This window comes from Rousettus aegyptiacus, unplaced genomic scaffold, assembly GCF_014176215.1.
Source record: "Rousettus aegyptiacus isolate mRouAeg1 unplaced genomic scaffold, mRouAeg1.p scaffold_m13_p_5, whole genome shotgun sequence".
Taxonomy (NCBI): domain Eukaryota; kingdom Metazoa; phylum Chordata; class Mammalia; order Chiroptera; family Pteropodidae; genus Rousettus; species Rousettus aegyptiacus.
The window spans coordinates 96,602,570-96,618,872 of NW_023416308.1; the positions used below are offsets into that span (position 1 = coordinate 96,602,570).

Sequence of the window (16,303 nt, forward strand, 5' to 3'; positions counted from 1 at the left end):
TCTTCTTGGCTCTAAACTAATCAATTCCTACTCTTTGACTCAGTGAGTTATACAGGCCAATATTATGCTTTGTTCTTGCCTACATCAATCCTCCAGCTATGGACATATAAAATGATTTTCATTATTTATTTGTTTGTTTGTTTGTTTGTTTTCCATGCTGGCCCTTAAATCTGAAGAGAACGATAGTAGGGAGTTCTCACTCATTTCGTTCGGATTCTAATATATTTATATTGTTAAATAATTTCTAATCTTTCCCTCTATTTTCCTTTTCTCTCTTACTTTTTAGTAAGAAGGCAAAATAAAATGTATATAGTAGATAAAGTAGTGTGTATGTGTAGAGAAAAACATCCCAGACTAATTTTCCAACAGAACTGGAAGGCACATTAATATAAATATTTTTAAAATGCATCTTATAAGTCTGCCAAAACAATCTAAAAACAGGTCTTATATAGGACTATGCACGTTGAGTGAATATTTTGAAACTGCTGATTTATAAAAGAAAATTATCGTGATCCTCTTAATCATTCTCATTATCCCAGATATGATTATTAAATGCCTACCATGCATCAGGTAATTTCCTGAGCATTTTACTAATTGCATTAATTTCCTAGGGTTGCCATAACAAATTACATGAACTTGATGACTTAAAACAATAGAAATTATAGTTCTGGAGGCTAACAGTCAGAAATCGAGGTATCTGTAGGGTTGCACTTCCTCCTAAGAATACAAGGGAAATTATGTTCCTTGCTTCTTCCAATCTCTGGTAGTTGCTAGCTTCTTTGAGATTGTGGCCAAATAACTCCAATCTCTGCCTCTATAGTCATATTGTTTTATTCCCTCCATCTATCTCTTCTGTGTATCTTTTATAAAAATAGTTGTTATTGGATGTAGGACCAATTCCTGTAATTCAGGATGAGTTCATCTCAAGATACTTAACTACATCTGCAAAGACCTTTTTTCTAAATGAGGTAACATTTACAGGTCCTAGAGATTAAGTCATAAACATCTTTTTTTTGAGACACTATTTAACCTACTACACTTAAATTATTTTTAATTGTCACAAATATAGACATACACTAAGAATGAGAGAGGTTAGCAATTTTCTTAAGGTTGCACAGAACTCATCCCATTACATTTTGTTTTGTTTTGTTTTCAATGAGGTATGACTGACATACAAAAAAAAGATGTACATAGTTAATGTATATATCTTGAGAAATTTGTCATTACCTTACTTGTTCATTTACTCATTTGCATATTGCTCTCTGGGTCTAAGTATCTTGGTGGCTGAGATACTCTCTTATTTTGTGTTATGTTCTCAATGCCTCACTTTTAGCCTTTAATATAGACTAGGTACTAAATAACCAATTGTTGAATAAATAAATGTATGAATTCTAATCAGTAAGACCTCTACCAATGATCACCTATGACCAATAACCATCAGAAAATGTATCTGTCACATTGCAGTTGTTTTACCTAAAGGCATCAAAATTCAATAGCAAATGCTAGCCTCTTTCCTGAGATATATAATATGAAAATTTAATTCTTTAGACTTTATCTACTCAAAGAACAATCTCTAAAATATAAGTATAGGAATAAGAATCAACCAATTTTTACCTTCTTCCTTTATCTTTTCTTCTTATTTTGTTTTCTTAAAGTTAGAGATAACTGAAAGGAGAAAACCTTGATAGATTACCTCCTTATTTAGTCTTTAAGCACAGCCACTACCACATATTGACTGGTGTGTGATTTGTACAGAGCAGGGAGATCCAATTTGTTGCCTAGTTATTACTGGTGATTGAGGATAGCTTTTTTCCCTAAAATTGAGTGATAGTGAGGATGGCCGAACACCACTTCAGTCATTCACTGTAGCAGTTGTTTCATGAATGAATCATTCAGCTTCCCTTTCTCTCCTTGAGGGAATTTCTATAGGCAACTAAAATTTTGATAATATAGAGGACTAGTATTGAAAATTTTAGATCTCATCTATTTGAGGAGTAATTTTCACATTTCCTATTTTTTTCTAGTTTTTTTCTAGCTATTTTAGTCTAGGTTTTTTGTTTGTTTGTTTGTTTGTTTTTAATTTGGTTGGGGGAGTTATTGTTCCTGTTATCTTTTATTCATTCATTAACCTTTCTTATGCCAGGGCACCTACCATCCAGGTAAATCTTAGTGTTGTATCATATACTTTTTGTTTGGTTTAGATGTACTTTTTTCATGAAGGGTTTCAACATTGTGGTCCTTATCTGTTCTCTAAACATTTCTGAGTTTGGCAAGGAATCTTTGGGTATTGCAAGGAAGATATCAACAAAATTTTAACGATAGATTGGCATCAGATTCATGGATTTGAGAATGCAGTGGTTTGAAAAGACAGAATTCAGAAACACTAAAGTGTTAGGATTAAATATAATCTATTTGAGGCACCCTGATTCAGATTTATTTTAAGCCATAAGAAACTAAATATTTCTGGTATTTCTGATATTCGATTTTTCATTTATAAAATGCATATTACATAATACATTTCAATCAAGGTTTGTGTGAAATTTAGACAAGTAATACATGTTGAGTATTTGGCACAATACCTGGAACCTATTAGGTGCTCAAATATTGTTACTTAAAATAAGTTCAGGCAGGGGAGATAATTGTAGAAAGTTTTTTCCACATATTTAGTGAAAATTTTATCATGTAGTTATAAATTTATTATCTTTGTGAACTTCTCAGTACCCATCACTGCTCAGTACCCAAGCATACTAGCTCAATAAACAGAGAGCAGATAAGTTTCTTATGGAAAAAATTGTGCTAACAAAATTTATGAACTTGCAGATAAAATCAGAATGCTAATTTCTTAATTTTCTGCTTAAAACATAATTGTCATGCAGTTGGAAGTATGTCAATGCTTATTATTTTATCTCTGTAGGCAGACTTCATGGGAAATAAAATCATAATTAGAATGCTATGTAGAATCTGAACAAGAAACCATAGATAAAAAGAAATGTAATTACCATCAAGTTTATGTAGTTTAATAAACTCATCTTTGCAACATGGATGGTCTTGTAAAAAACACTGGAATGTTTAAATTTTGCTGTCTAATTTTCCCTTTCTTTAGAATGTTGGTTGAGTGAGTATTACACTTGTTTGCTTCTATCATTAAACTTATGATCAATTTTCTGGCAAGTTGATCTTTTTTCTTTCACAAATGGCGTTTTTAGTAAGTAGTCAGTCCTTGCTTGCTAAGAGCAACTCTCTCTCCTTATGAAATGTTCTCATCTCTAAGCCCACATTCATTGTGTGTCAATTTTTACATTATAAACATCAGAAAGCAATCTCATTTTTCTTATTCCCATAATTCTTGAGTCACCTCTAACTGAAGATGTTATTTATTTCTTTGTGGCTTTCGGTTTTCTTGTTTTTAAAAATAGAAATAATACTAGTATCTTCCTCATATGGTTTTTGAGATGCTTTATAAAATAATGCTTTTAAAGGACTTAACACAGTGCCTGACATAAGTACAAACTCAGTAAATGTTTTTTAAAATTCTAACTCACCTAACATTTAATAGTGTTTTGCTATGGCTTGATATGTCATAAAAAGGGAGGCCTGCCATAGCAAGACTTTTAATAATGTATACAGCTCACTCTTTGTATCTAATAACAATTTTCACCAAAGATATGTAAAAAGTAAAGGCCATCTTTATTTTAACTAACTGTAGAAAGTGTTGGAAATGCCTGAACTCCATAAGGGTATCTGGAAGTTGCAGCTTTAGGTCCCTGTTGAAGAGGAGTCAGACAAGCAAAATAGAATAATGGACATGAATTTTCTTTAAAAATGGCAAAAACACATTGAATGTCAGGAGCATAATCATTATTATTAGAAGGATGTTAACTTTATAGAGAACAGCAAATGCATCAATGAAGCTTTCTAGAGTTGGTGAAGAGACAAAATCCACAAACTTTCATGCAATTCTGATAAAAATTCTTGAACAATTACTTCCTTCTTTAATAATGAAATTATCACAAGACAATCTATGACATAACAAGACAAAGTGCTCCAGTTGTTAACGCCTTCGGGTGACATCTGAAAAAGAATCTCCCCTACAGAGATTATAAAACGACATTATTCTTGCTCCATTATTTTCATAGGCAGCAAGAAGAAACTACAGGCTAATGAATCAACAAGTCACTTATCCAACCTCCTCCTTTCAGCAGCTTTGCTTTAAATAATCTCTTATTTAAATTATTCAATAAATCTACCAGAAGCGCAGCAAGGATTATTAGTCAATCTTTCCCACATGAGGCATGGTTGGAAGGCTTAACAGTTTCAAACTTAAAATTATTTCTTAGTTATGTAAATGTTTCTGATCTATCATTTGCTCATGAAATATTTCATGAAATAGTGAGAGGCTGAAATAAGACTTTGACTTTGAAACAGGAAACCATTTACTATAAGATGAAAACAGTCCTGGGTTTACCAGGTTGATAGTAGCCATAGAGCCTGTAAGAATATACAAACATGGGAATTCTTAGCAAAAAGCGGATCTCAATGCCTCCACAAATTAGGCTGTTTCTCCATTAAAGGCAACCTATTGGAAAGGTGTTTTTTTTTTTTTTTTAAATGCAATCTTCCAATTTGAAAACCCACATATTTCTTTCTAAAAACCTCCCAAGGTGAACACATCTTGATTGTTCCCATATTGGGCAGAATCAACTTAATCTAGTTTGGTCTTGTGCCTGTTGTAAGTCACGCTAATTGCCAACTACTTCAATGGCTCACATATCAGATTGGACCAGAGCATATGTTAGCAGTTTACCTCTTCAAAGATCAGGGCTTTCATTTGTCCTTGATTGCCTTGAACAATCTAGACAAATAATCTTTATTTTAATGGAATTACATTCAACCAGTCTATTCAAGTGAAATAAGTCATATCCTGACATTGTAGAGAAGAAGATTGAGCTTTGGAAGCAAAATAGGAGACAGAAGGAAGCAGGACATAGCAAGCAGTTCTTAGTAGTGAAAGGTGCTTATACTAAAAACTTAATTGAAAGTCATGCCTTTAAGTGAATATATTATATTTTCTTGTGGAGTTTTTCTTAACAAAATATTTACTTATCGTCCAAAGACAAGCAGCACCAGACATCTGTGAGATAACCTCGAAAGCTGTTGAAGCATCATATAAGTGCTCACTTAATGTCATTCATAGGTTCTTGGAAACTGGGAATTTAAGTAAAATGACATGTATTTAAACCAATTTTACCCTAGGGTAATTGATATAAACAAGAGTTAATTTCCTACGACAATATTTTTGATCACAGAAACATCACCGAACTCCTAAATAAAGACCGAAACCTCTTCTAAAACATTTAAATATAAGTGAGGTATACATACATTTAAGAAAGAGTTCTAAAAACAAGTAAGATAATTCTTTTTCAATCCGCTTATTCTAGTCCGGGGTCACCGCAGCCAGCGCCTGTCCTGATAGTGCAGGGTACCAGGAGGGCATCCACCCTGGACAGGGCACCCTTCCATCACAGGGTGCACTCACACCCATACTCACCCAGGCTGGGATAACTGAAACACAGCAGTTCACCTTACACGCACATCTCTGGGACGTGGGAGGAAACCAAAGTCCCTGGAGAAAACCCACGCAGACAGGAAAATGTGCAAACTCCACACAGGATCTCTGCCAGGAATCAATATATTTTTTCCTCATTAATGTCATAATGAAACAATGTTGACCAAAACAACATTATTTGAGGTCCTTCTGCACATTGATTTCAGGCGCTCGGTTAGGTTTGCTAAGCATGGCTACATGCTAGTGTAGTCTATGGATGCTCAACCTTGCTCATAATTAAAATAGAAGCAACTTATGAAATATATATCTTTTATTACTCGTCAGATTAAAAATATTTCAAAAGTATGACCAGATGTTGGTGTCAGTGACAAAAGTTCCTAGTAAGAATGTCAAATGGCATATGGTACAATGGTACAATATTTGGGATAAATTTTTAGTACATATATGTATATAATTAAAAATATATGTATGTATGTAATAAAAAACATTGGTATATGTAATCAAGATATATATACACACATATAAGCATACATATATAGTATATATGAAATTCATATGCTATTTGATCCAGTAACATTAATGCTAGAGATTAATACGACAGCTATTTCATAAAGCTTATTGCCACATTGCTTATAATGGCAAAATACAAACTTGATTGCTTTCATTCTCTCTCACTCTCACGCTCTCCCTCCCTTCCTCTCTTTTTTCACACACACATACACACACATCACCACTTCTACCACCGCCACCAGAAACCTCAGTCGAGTGGTCCATTCATAGGATTAATAGAAGATTACTATGAGAGGCAGTATGGGAAGAGCCCATCCCCCTGTTTTTAAATGTTAGATAGCTGTATGAAGCAACTTTAAACATATTACTCAACCTCTCTTTGCTACTCTCTACTCATTTTTAAATTGGAATGATAATTATGGTACCACCTTATGAATAAAAATAATAGTACCCATCTTACATGGCAGTTTCAAGAATTAAGTTAATATATGTAAAGTATTTTTAAAAGGGCCTGATATGTAGAAATAATTTCCTAAAATAGCAATTACTTTAAATAGCCATTAGAAATAATGACTTAAACCTCTTTATGCTAAATTGGAAAGATTGCTAAGCTACTTTATAAAGCAAAATAAAAAGCAAATGAATAAATAATAGCATGCATATTTTTATCTCATTTAATTAAAAATCATAAAATTTTAGGAAATGCTAAAGATTTTTGGAACGATATACCAAAAATAGCTAAAGAGTAGTTTGCAACAGTTGCTTCTGAGAAATGGTAGTGGAGATCTAAGGAGGGAGAAGAATTTAACTTTTCCTTTTAATCCTTTCCCTATTAAATGAAATTTTAACTAAATATGTCTGTACTTTCATAAATTAAGCAAAAGCGTAGAGGCATAATTGGCTGTTTTTTAAAGACAAGTTTAGTGGCTCCTTACTTTTTTCACCTCATGTGTCTCCAATGTAACTTAGTATTTTAGTAGGACACTCATGGCAGGGGTTACTCTAGGAAGACCTTCTGTTCACACCCACCGTGTGAGTTAATATAACAATCCAGAGTCTCCTTCAGGTGGTGTCCTGTGTATGATCACATGGTACATCTTGCCAATAGTTTAATTAAAGCGCTTTAATAATTCCTTCTGCTCCAGGCTATGACTGACTCTTGCATTAAAATATAAAGTTTATGGTAGAGAAGGAAGAACCACACTCCAAACACATAGAAACATTACTTTTGTCTTCATGTAATACGTATTTATCTTTTAGAACTCATGTCTATTTTGACAAAAACTGGGAAAATGACAGATCTTGATTCTTGTATTATCAAGGTGACTTGTACATTATTTCAGCATTGATATTCTATTTAACCCACTTTAGATGAGCTTATCTATTCGAAATGATCATTCCCTAGTAATTCCCAGGACTCGCTTAATGTCATGGCTTCCTTGAGGTAATGAAAATACTAAGTAAGTTAAGTCTAAACAGACAAAGTGCTATATTACCTACAATATTGAGAAATCCCTTGAAGTTAGTGGTAGGTTCTTCAGGAAGTATTGAAGTGACGAGGGTGTGACATTTTTTCAGAGAGGATCTGACCAAAGATTTTTTAAAAAATGAAAGCTATATTGGACCAGAAAAGAAACTAAATTTTCAAGTAATGTGATATTTGTGAAAACTATGCAATCAGGGATTATATACTCCACCTAAGGGCATTCAAACAAAAACCATGCACGGACAGAAGAAAAACAAACTGTAGTCAAATCTAACCTCAGGGTCTCCTAGTTATCCATTTCTGCATTGTTTTATCTTTAAAGCATACTTTAAGACCATATATCTGTTTAAGCTACATGTTACTTAAAAGTGAACAAATAAAAATAATTTGAGGATAAATAACATAGTACTCTTGAATTCGTATTTCCTTTGCAGTAGTAAAGGCTTCTCTTATTCCATAGATTAAAACAGGATCACACTGTCAAAAACTGTTCCAGCTCCTACTCTGTGCCTGTCACATAGTAGATGATAAATAAATAAATGAATACTGGAACAAATGATATTCAAATTATTGTCTTGCCAGTGTGGCAAAGTATCAAAAGTTACCTGTTTTGTCAGCGTTTTCGACAGAATCTGCAAAGGGAGAAAACAATATAAAATATGTCAGATGCCCTGTATGCTAAAGAGAAATCCTAGACCACTCAGGTAAACATTAGCTCATTAAGCACATCATGGATGTATAAGAGGTAAGGAGTTAAGAGGAAAGCTGTGGAGAATTGTTGGCATGAGCGGCATTTCTCTCCTTCTTCCCATAACTCCCCTTAATTAGTAAAGATTCCAGGAGGACTGTCGGAGAGCTAACTCTCTGACGTTTAGGGAGCAACAGTGCTGATATTTAAAATTTCTTGAAAATACCTAAAAGTAAAGGGGTAGGTAGGACTGGAGCTGTTCCTGTCAGCGAGTATAGCATGAGCATGAAGAGGTAAATGTACTAAGAAAGAACTGCCATCAAAGGCTGTGGGGTGTGTGTGTGTGTGTGTGTGTGTGTGTGTGTGTGTGTGTGTGTGTGAGAGAGAGAGAGAGAGAGAGAGAGACAAAGAGAGAGAGAATATTTGGAGGAATGTACAAATGAGTTCTCTGTGGAAGGGAATGGCTGCATTTATCTTAAAATGAACCTATCTCATGACAATGTTCTGGAAAAGCAAAGGGACTTCAACAACAGTATTCACTTACAGAAACTGATGAAGAAGTCAAAATTGGGCAGCCTGAGGAGGCATAATCTACAAGGAGGCAAATGTAGCTGGAAGTACCTGAATCTAAGAAAAAGTTCTGAAAATCCTATATAAGCAACTCAAACAAACAAAAGAAGTCTTGACTGTGTTGCTTTCACCTTCAGAGGACACCAGCCTCAGCTGTCAATAGCGCGGCCAGATAAGACCATAATGTTTCTCTTTAATCATCCCCTTCCCTAACCCAGCACTGAAGGTATCAGAAATATCTGTTAGAAAGAGGGCAGTGAGAAACGAAGTACAGGGAACAAACGAGACAGATTACTCTCCACCCTGCTACTGCAGGCTTCCAAACCTGAGCCAGTCTAAAACACAGAGTTAGAGCAATAGCCTTCAAATTTGGATTAAGTAAGATTAGATTAGACACTTTATTATCCAATAGTCGCTAGAGAATCTTTTGAATCTGCCCAAGTTTTTGTCTGGATATAGAGAAGAACAAATTCATTGACTAAGTTTAATGACGAGAGAAAAGAAAAAAGTTAACTTTAATGCATCCTGTCAGATCCAGCCCATTCAATAAACTTATTACTCACTCTTGACTGTAACAATGAATGAATAAATGAATGAATGGATATATTAAGATGTATGAGTTAGTTTCTTGAAAACCAGGTCTGGGGTAGCATAATCATAGAAAGAAGCAATGCAACTTTAGGGACTGCTTGAATTAAAACTGAATCCGCATGCCATTTTTTCTTCCTCCTTTCTCTGGCCTCCCTTTCTCCCTGGGTAGTGGTCTTATTCACTGAGAGGCCATATCCTTACAATTTCATTTCCAGAAAGGAAAAGAGAGTTAGAAAAAATATCTCAAAGGGAGTCCCGAATGGCTCGTTTTTGGTCATGTACTCACAATTAGACAAATCACTATAGTGACGGGGGATGATATATGGCAATTGCTAAACCCACCAGGAAACACTAGGGTATGAGGGGAAGGCGCTGTTCACCAAAGAAAATGAGGCATGGCGGAACAATTCACAAAAGACAAAAGTACTGTTATATATTTGTCCTCCAAATTTATTCTAAAAAAATGATAAGCGCTCCATTCACTGTGAGAGGGCTGACAAACCAATTTATGAGCATTGAGAGCTGATAGTTTTTGTCAGTGATGGTGATGACTTACTGACAGCCAGTTAACAGAGATATGGGGAGGGGGGAATACATGCTCTGAAACAGGCAGGAAAATAATGCTTTGTAACAGTATTTTAGGTACAGAAATGCTGCTCATTTGTCAGAAACTGTACTTGCTGATGTGAATGGCAATTTCTTCAGCCAAATCTAAGGAGGCATTTTGTTTATAAGATTATCTCCTTTAATTTTACTTTTTTTCCCAGCCACATACATTCTGTATAGAACAAGATAAGTATATTGAGTTTCAAAACACAGAAGTTATCAAATATTTTACGAAGCGTCTGTTTTGAATTGATTTATTTGGGTTTGTAGGGCTAGGCTTTTATAGCTAGTTTCCGTAATCTAAGTAAAGTGCCGCTATGTAAACAATGGTAACTTGGGCATGTCTTCATGATCCAAACACTCATTTTACCATAAATTTACAAATAATATTATTGGAATTATTCTTCTTTTTAATTATTGTGAAATGAGGTTATTTTTGTAGCAAAGTTGATAAAATTCATTTAAAGACATTTAAAATAATTCAAAAATTACAGAAGTTACCATAGTTTTCAACGTTGACATTTTTTAAAATGTTATTTTCTATGTATGATTGTATAACCAATCACCTTATGGTTCGCTAATTTTCTCAAATCATTTTTAGTCAATGCAGAGTCTGAAAGGCTATAAACCAAATTTCCTAGGCTCATTGCAACCACTGTTCTGAATGCAAAAACTGATGAGACGCACATGTGTGAAATTCGGAGTGCAGATTAATGCAAAGGTCATCATCCTTCTGCTGCTTGTTGTGCAAGCAATCAGGTGGTGGGAACTGAATGCTAAGAGGCAATTACAGAGTGCAGACCTCACCATCTAAGGTCTATTCACAAAATTTGGAGAGGTTGAAAGGCAGTTGTGGGTTGCTAGCAGCAGTGGTGGCAGCATTTTCAAATCACAGCTCTCATATGTGATGTGCTCCTAAATTTTATCTATACTATCCAAGATTTCTGCTACTCCAGTGCTTTTAATAATTTCGTAGGCACACATTTATCTACGTTAAATCATCTGCTGCTTAAAAGAGCTGGAGTGTGTTGTGTTTCCCGCACTGGTCTGTACTTAATGCAAGCCCATTCTTCCTGCTCTTTAGTACACACCCTGCACTTTAGAGTTAGGGTCACTGTGGGGCATCACATAAACCTTGAGATTCCCGGGTTCTAAAGTCCAACCAAAACTCTTTCACAAGACTCTTTTTCTCTCTTCTCCTCCCCTGTTTCCTTCTTCCTTCTCCTCTCCTCTCCTCCCACCTCCTCTCTTCCCTTCCCCTCCCCCCTCTTTTCAATTGGCCTGTCTCACTACACACCTCTAAACGTCTATAGCAAGTTTGTAAACTCTTCTTCTTTACTGTTCAGGTAATATTTACCTCTGCTTTATATATTGATGTCTAATTATCATAAAAATATAAGAACATGCCTCGTATTGTTTTGTTTGCTTGATTATATTGTGTGTGTGTGTGTGTGTGTGTGTGTGACAAATTCACCATGGCCTATTCCAATGTCTTGGATGTAGCTATAGGTTGATATGTATATATATATATATATATATATATATATATATATATATTCAGGTTAATCACTGATGAACTTAGAAATTCTGCTTTCCACATACAGTCTTCATAGACTATAGCAAATAACTTGCGAAATTAACACCTCAAATTTGTCGCATGACATTTGACACTCTTTATCATTGAAGCCAAAGTAGAATGTGCATGAATTTGCCAGTGGCTTCTAGTTGAAGATAAATATGTACTTTTTAATCATTAGAAAATTAAAAAAAATAAAAAGATCATGTAATCGACTTGTGCATTATTTGAAGTCTGGCTCAAGAACTATAAATTTACATCTGCCATTACTAAATTTCCATAGAAGCATTTGTTGACTTGTGGCAATTAATAAGTTGTTTTTCATACTATATAAATATATAGTATATATATATTTGGGTATATAAATATATACCCAAACATATATTTGCATCTCTGTCTGAATGCATATATTAAAATTAAAAAGTTTTGGGCTTCTCAAGAGCACACTACAGAAACAAATAAATACTAACATGGATGGCTACAGAGAGAGTGAATAATTCCACAAAATAAAAAATGGAGGAGAAAATACATTGCAAGTTAAAAATGACCACACAAATATACAATGCTGATACTCTATTTTACATGAAGATGCCGTTGTTAACAAGGAAGTTGTAGATTTGAAACCAATCCTTCCTGCTACACTTAACTATGTGAATGTGGGCAGCTTGTTTATTGTCCCTTGAGCTTCATTTTAGTCTTACATCAAATGGAAAAACTGGGTTCTCTTTCCTTTTCTCTTGAATTAAGGCACAAAGACAATCCCCAGAAAATGCTCGTGAGAATAGACTGGATTTACAGCAGATGTTCATCACATCTTGAAAACACTCATACTGCAGCTATAGAACATGGTGCAGTGGCCAAATAGAATACTTTTGGCTTACAGCAATCCCTTCTCAGGTCTGTGGTAAAATTGGAAGAAGAAAAAAAGAAAACTGCAATGCAATACTTCTAGAAGACAGCAGCTCCTGTCATAAGATGCCAAAATAGCTGCATGCATAGGAAGTGCTCAGTTTCCTTGATCATACAGATGTTTGGCACAGAATAGGTACAGGATTCAGATGCTCAACCAGTTAGTACCTTGTATCCAGATGTTTCAGCACCATATGGAGCAAGCTTTAACATATTTCCTTTTCCCCTCAGTGATAACTTTCATTTTCTTTTCTCCTTTATGATTCTCAGGATCCAATCTTTTAATTTATTCAGTCTGCAATGGATCATTAGTTAGTTTATGTTTTCTATCCAACCATAATGAATATTAGAATATAGCCTTGTAGTCATAGTATTTATTTCAAGAAAAGTTGTGGTTTAATGAACATAAATAAAGTTTGAATTTTTTTGACTTTAAAAAAATAATTTCAGTGTTAATCATTTTATTCTAACATCTTGGAGAAAATTAAATTTGAATAAAATTGAAGCAACTAGCATTTACATTTTCGGGAATAAAGATTATGAAATCTCAGTCTCGATGTCCCTGAATTAATGAATTATGTTTAATCTGGTTACACAATTTAAGTCAGAATCTGCTACAGACTCTCCCAAAAGTGGTTTCAGTCCTCCCTAGGAAACATGCTCCTGAATTTCCCCCTAGTGAATTTTCTGAAAAATTCTACTTTGTTACCATTCCATTATTCACACTGGTGATTTTCATCTCATACTGAGAACATTGCAGTTTGGGGGGTCATCAAATCATTAGCTACTTGAAATGTCTCAGGAAAGATTCACAAACAATGTACAAATGATCACTTCTTTGTCCATATATTACATCACTTTAACATACTCTCTTCCCTCTCCCACTTCTGTCTTCTTTGGTGGAATTTCAAATCAATCAGAAAATAGTTTGTTAAATTAATGGCTGCAACTGGTGTAAATAGAATAGAATACAGGTTTGTGATAATATAATTGGAGCTGTCACTGTCATGTAGTAGAAATATTATTGAATTTGGAATTAGAAAAGTGAGATTGTAGTTCTGTTTATTATTAACAATATATGAATTAAGAGATGTTTTGTTTATCCTGTTGAGTTTTAATTTCCTTATTTATCAAATGAAAGCTTGAAAAGAGTCTCTAATGTGCCTTCTACTAATTAGCTTCCTGTTACAAATGATATGTCTGCCCTGGAATAAACATGAAGTCCCTATATTTGTTTTCTTAACTAGTATTTCAAATATACCTTTTCCTTTCATACATACCATTTATTTTTTCTCTATTAGATAAGAAGCTATCAGATAAACTGTTCAAATGCTTTATAGAGCAGATACCTTAGAATAAGCATCACAAAAACAAGGACTCTGAGGATTCAAACACTAGTCAAAGCACAGAGACTAACACATAAAGGTCACACAGCTATGGAAAATCTAAATCAGCTGGTTGTTAATTTAACATGTTGGTTATGCTTTGAAGAGGGATGATAAATATCACTCTGTATAGGGCTACTATTCATTAACAACTTTTAAAAAAATACACAATTTAAATGTTGTATAAAATATAAAGTGCTTTAAATTATAAAGTATTTGTTTTTTAATATTTATAAATGAATCTATTAAACAAACCTAATAAAACACCAGTTTTTAAATGCTTTTTAATTCCTCATTTGTTAAAGAAAAGAAAAATACAGATAAGCAAAAAGTCTAAAATAAAGGTAAAATGATTAAGAAAGAAGTGAATGAGAAAAATCAGTAAGTTTTGATGTGGTTTAGCCTCAGGGAAATTAATGTTTTCATACACATTAATTCACTGAGATAGTGAGTTTTAGAGCATCACCGAATGTCATTGACCTTTAAAATGTCAATTTACCAATATTCACAGTTCATTAGCCGAATTAATCCTTAACCTTTGGAAGCCTTCTCTTTAGCAGGCATAATTCAACAAAGAAAAACTCTCTTTTGGAGAGAGAGCAGCCACGGAACTATAACTACCATGGACCCAAGTACATATGAAAGTCTGACAGCACACACACATACACACACACGCACACACTGGAACATCTGGAAAGATAAATGGAAATATTTATAGAAGTTATCTTTGGATAAGAGATTATGAGTAATTTTCCTAAGATGTTTATCTTTGTTTTTTAACTTTCAAAAAGAAATATAAATAATTTTTGAAAGATAATTTATTAACCAATTAACTTAACACATATATGTAGGAATCATTTGAGTATTTCAGCAATTTCTTCAGCAAATAATGTACCATCTAGAACAGTAAATATTAAGATTTTCCACATATTAGAATAATCTTGGGATCTTTAAAAAGATCGCATTACCCTGGCTGCTCTCCACACCAATTAAAGTAGAAGCTATAAATGTTAGTATTTTTAACTCAAACCCACCCAGGTGATTTCAGTGTTCAGCCAAATTTGAGAACCAATGATACAGAACACAGATATATGTTATATATAAATTTGAGGACTTTGAATTATGAAAAAATGACATTAAGATGCAGTTGCACAGTAATGAGTTCCGGTGATGGCATTCTTAAGCGAACTCTTTCAGCAACCTTGTCTCAGCCAACTACTCATTAACCTGTTCTTCCGTGATTTATGCTGCATTCCACACCTGCTTTATCAACATTTCTGTCATTCTGTGAGATACTGGATATTCTTCCAATAAATTCCTCAATATAAGTTATTCAGTTGTTTGAAACCTATAGCCTTAGCTGGTATAGTCTTAATGTATTATCAATTTAATAAATAATATAAACTGGTTAAAAAAAGGAAATAAATTTCTATAAAGGTAGAGTTAAATTAGATACTTTTAAAAAAGTTTAGATCAATACGATTTATAATAATTTGTAAGATATATAGTAGTTATCATGTATATGACAGTATGTTTTACGTGTATTTTCTCATTTATGTTCTCACCATCATCATTAGGCAATTACTATAAATATACTCATGCATAAATGAACAAACTAATATTTAATCAGGCTAAAGGTTTAAAACCAAGTGGTTTTCAGAATCCATTCTCTTAACCACAATATTATATTATTATTAATGGATATGGGTTGTTATGATAGCAAAAGAATGTAGGGGTAAAATTGAGACCACTTGAAAGTGATTGCAAAGCTGTCTTGGGGTACATAAGCCCTTGTAAAAATATTTTTAACATGATTTTAGTATATTACTTCACTTACTTCGATCGTGTTCTTGTGCTAAACTGTTAATAAAACACTGTAAGATTCATCAAGTTGAATATCTCATCCATGACAAAAAGAATAAGGAGAAACATAAACTTTTGTACACATGGTAAAAGAATATTATCTGTTTATATCTAATTATAAATTAATCACCTCATCATGCAAACATAGTATGAAATTCACACCACATGAATGTTTAGATGATATAATTATCTTAATATCAGGTTGGCTTTTGATTCATCTTTGCATCTCTTATGACATCTGAATAAATATTAGAGTGTTTTTCAGTTTTAAGTATTGAGTTAGTAGACTCAAAATTCTTCAGTATATTTATTTCAAAATATATTTAATAGAAATTGGCAATATTTGGAAGACTGGGTCACAAAAATAAATGAAACAATCTTTTCTCTTAAAGAGTATTTTCCAAAAGAAGTTTTGGTTTCAAATATTTAAAAAGTATAAATAATGTTATCCTATTTCATATAATTATTAAGTAAGATGAGTAACACTCATTTTACCTACACTGTCTAGCTAAGAAAATTATCACAGTTCTATGTCTATTCCTGACCTTCCCCT

At 33.4% G+C, this 16,303-nt stretch overlaps 1 protein-coding gene and 1 long non-coding RNA gene across 2 annotated transcripts in view; one reads left to right on the forward strand and one right to left on the reverse strand.

Moving 5' to 3' along the window:
- The window catches only part of LOC118602771, a 594,064-nt gene that overhangs the window by 554,788 nt on the left and 22,973 nt on the right, over nucleotides 1-16,303 (forward strand). The window lies entirely within an intron of this gene.
- The window catches only part of KCNA4 (potassium voltage-gated channel subfamily A member 4), a 434,546-nt gene that overhangs the window by 39,606 nt on the left and 378,637 nt on the right, over nucleotides 1-16,303 (reverse strand). The window lies entirely within an intron of this gene.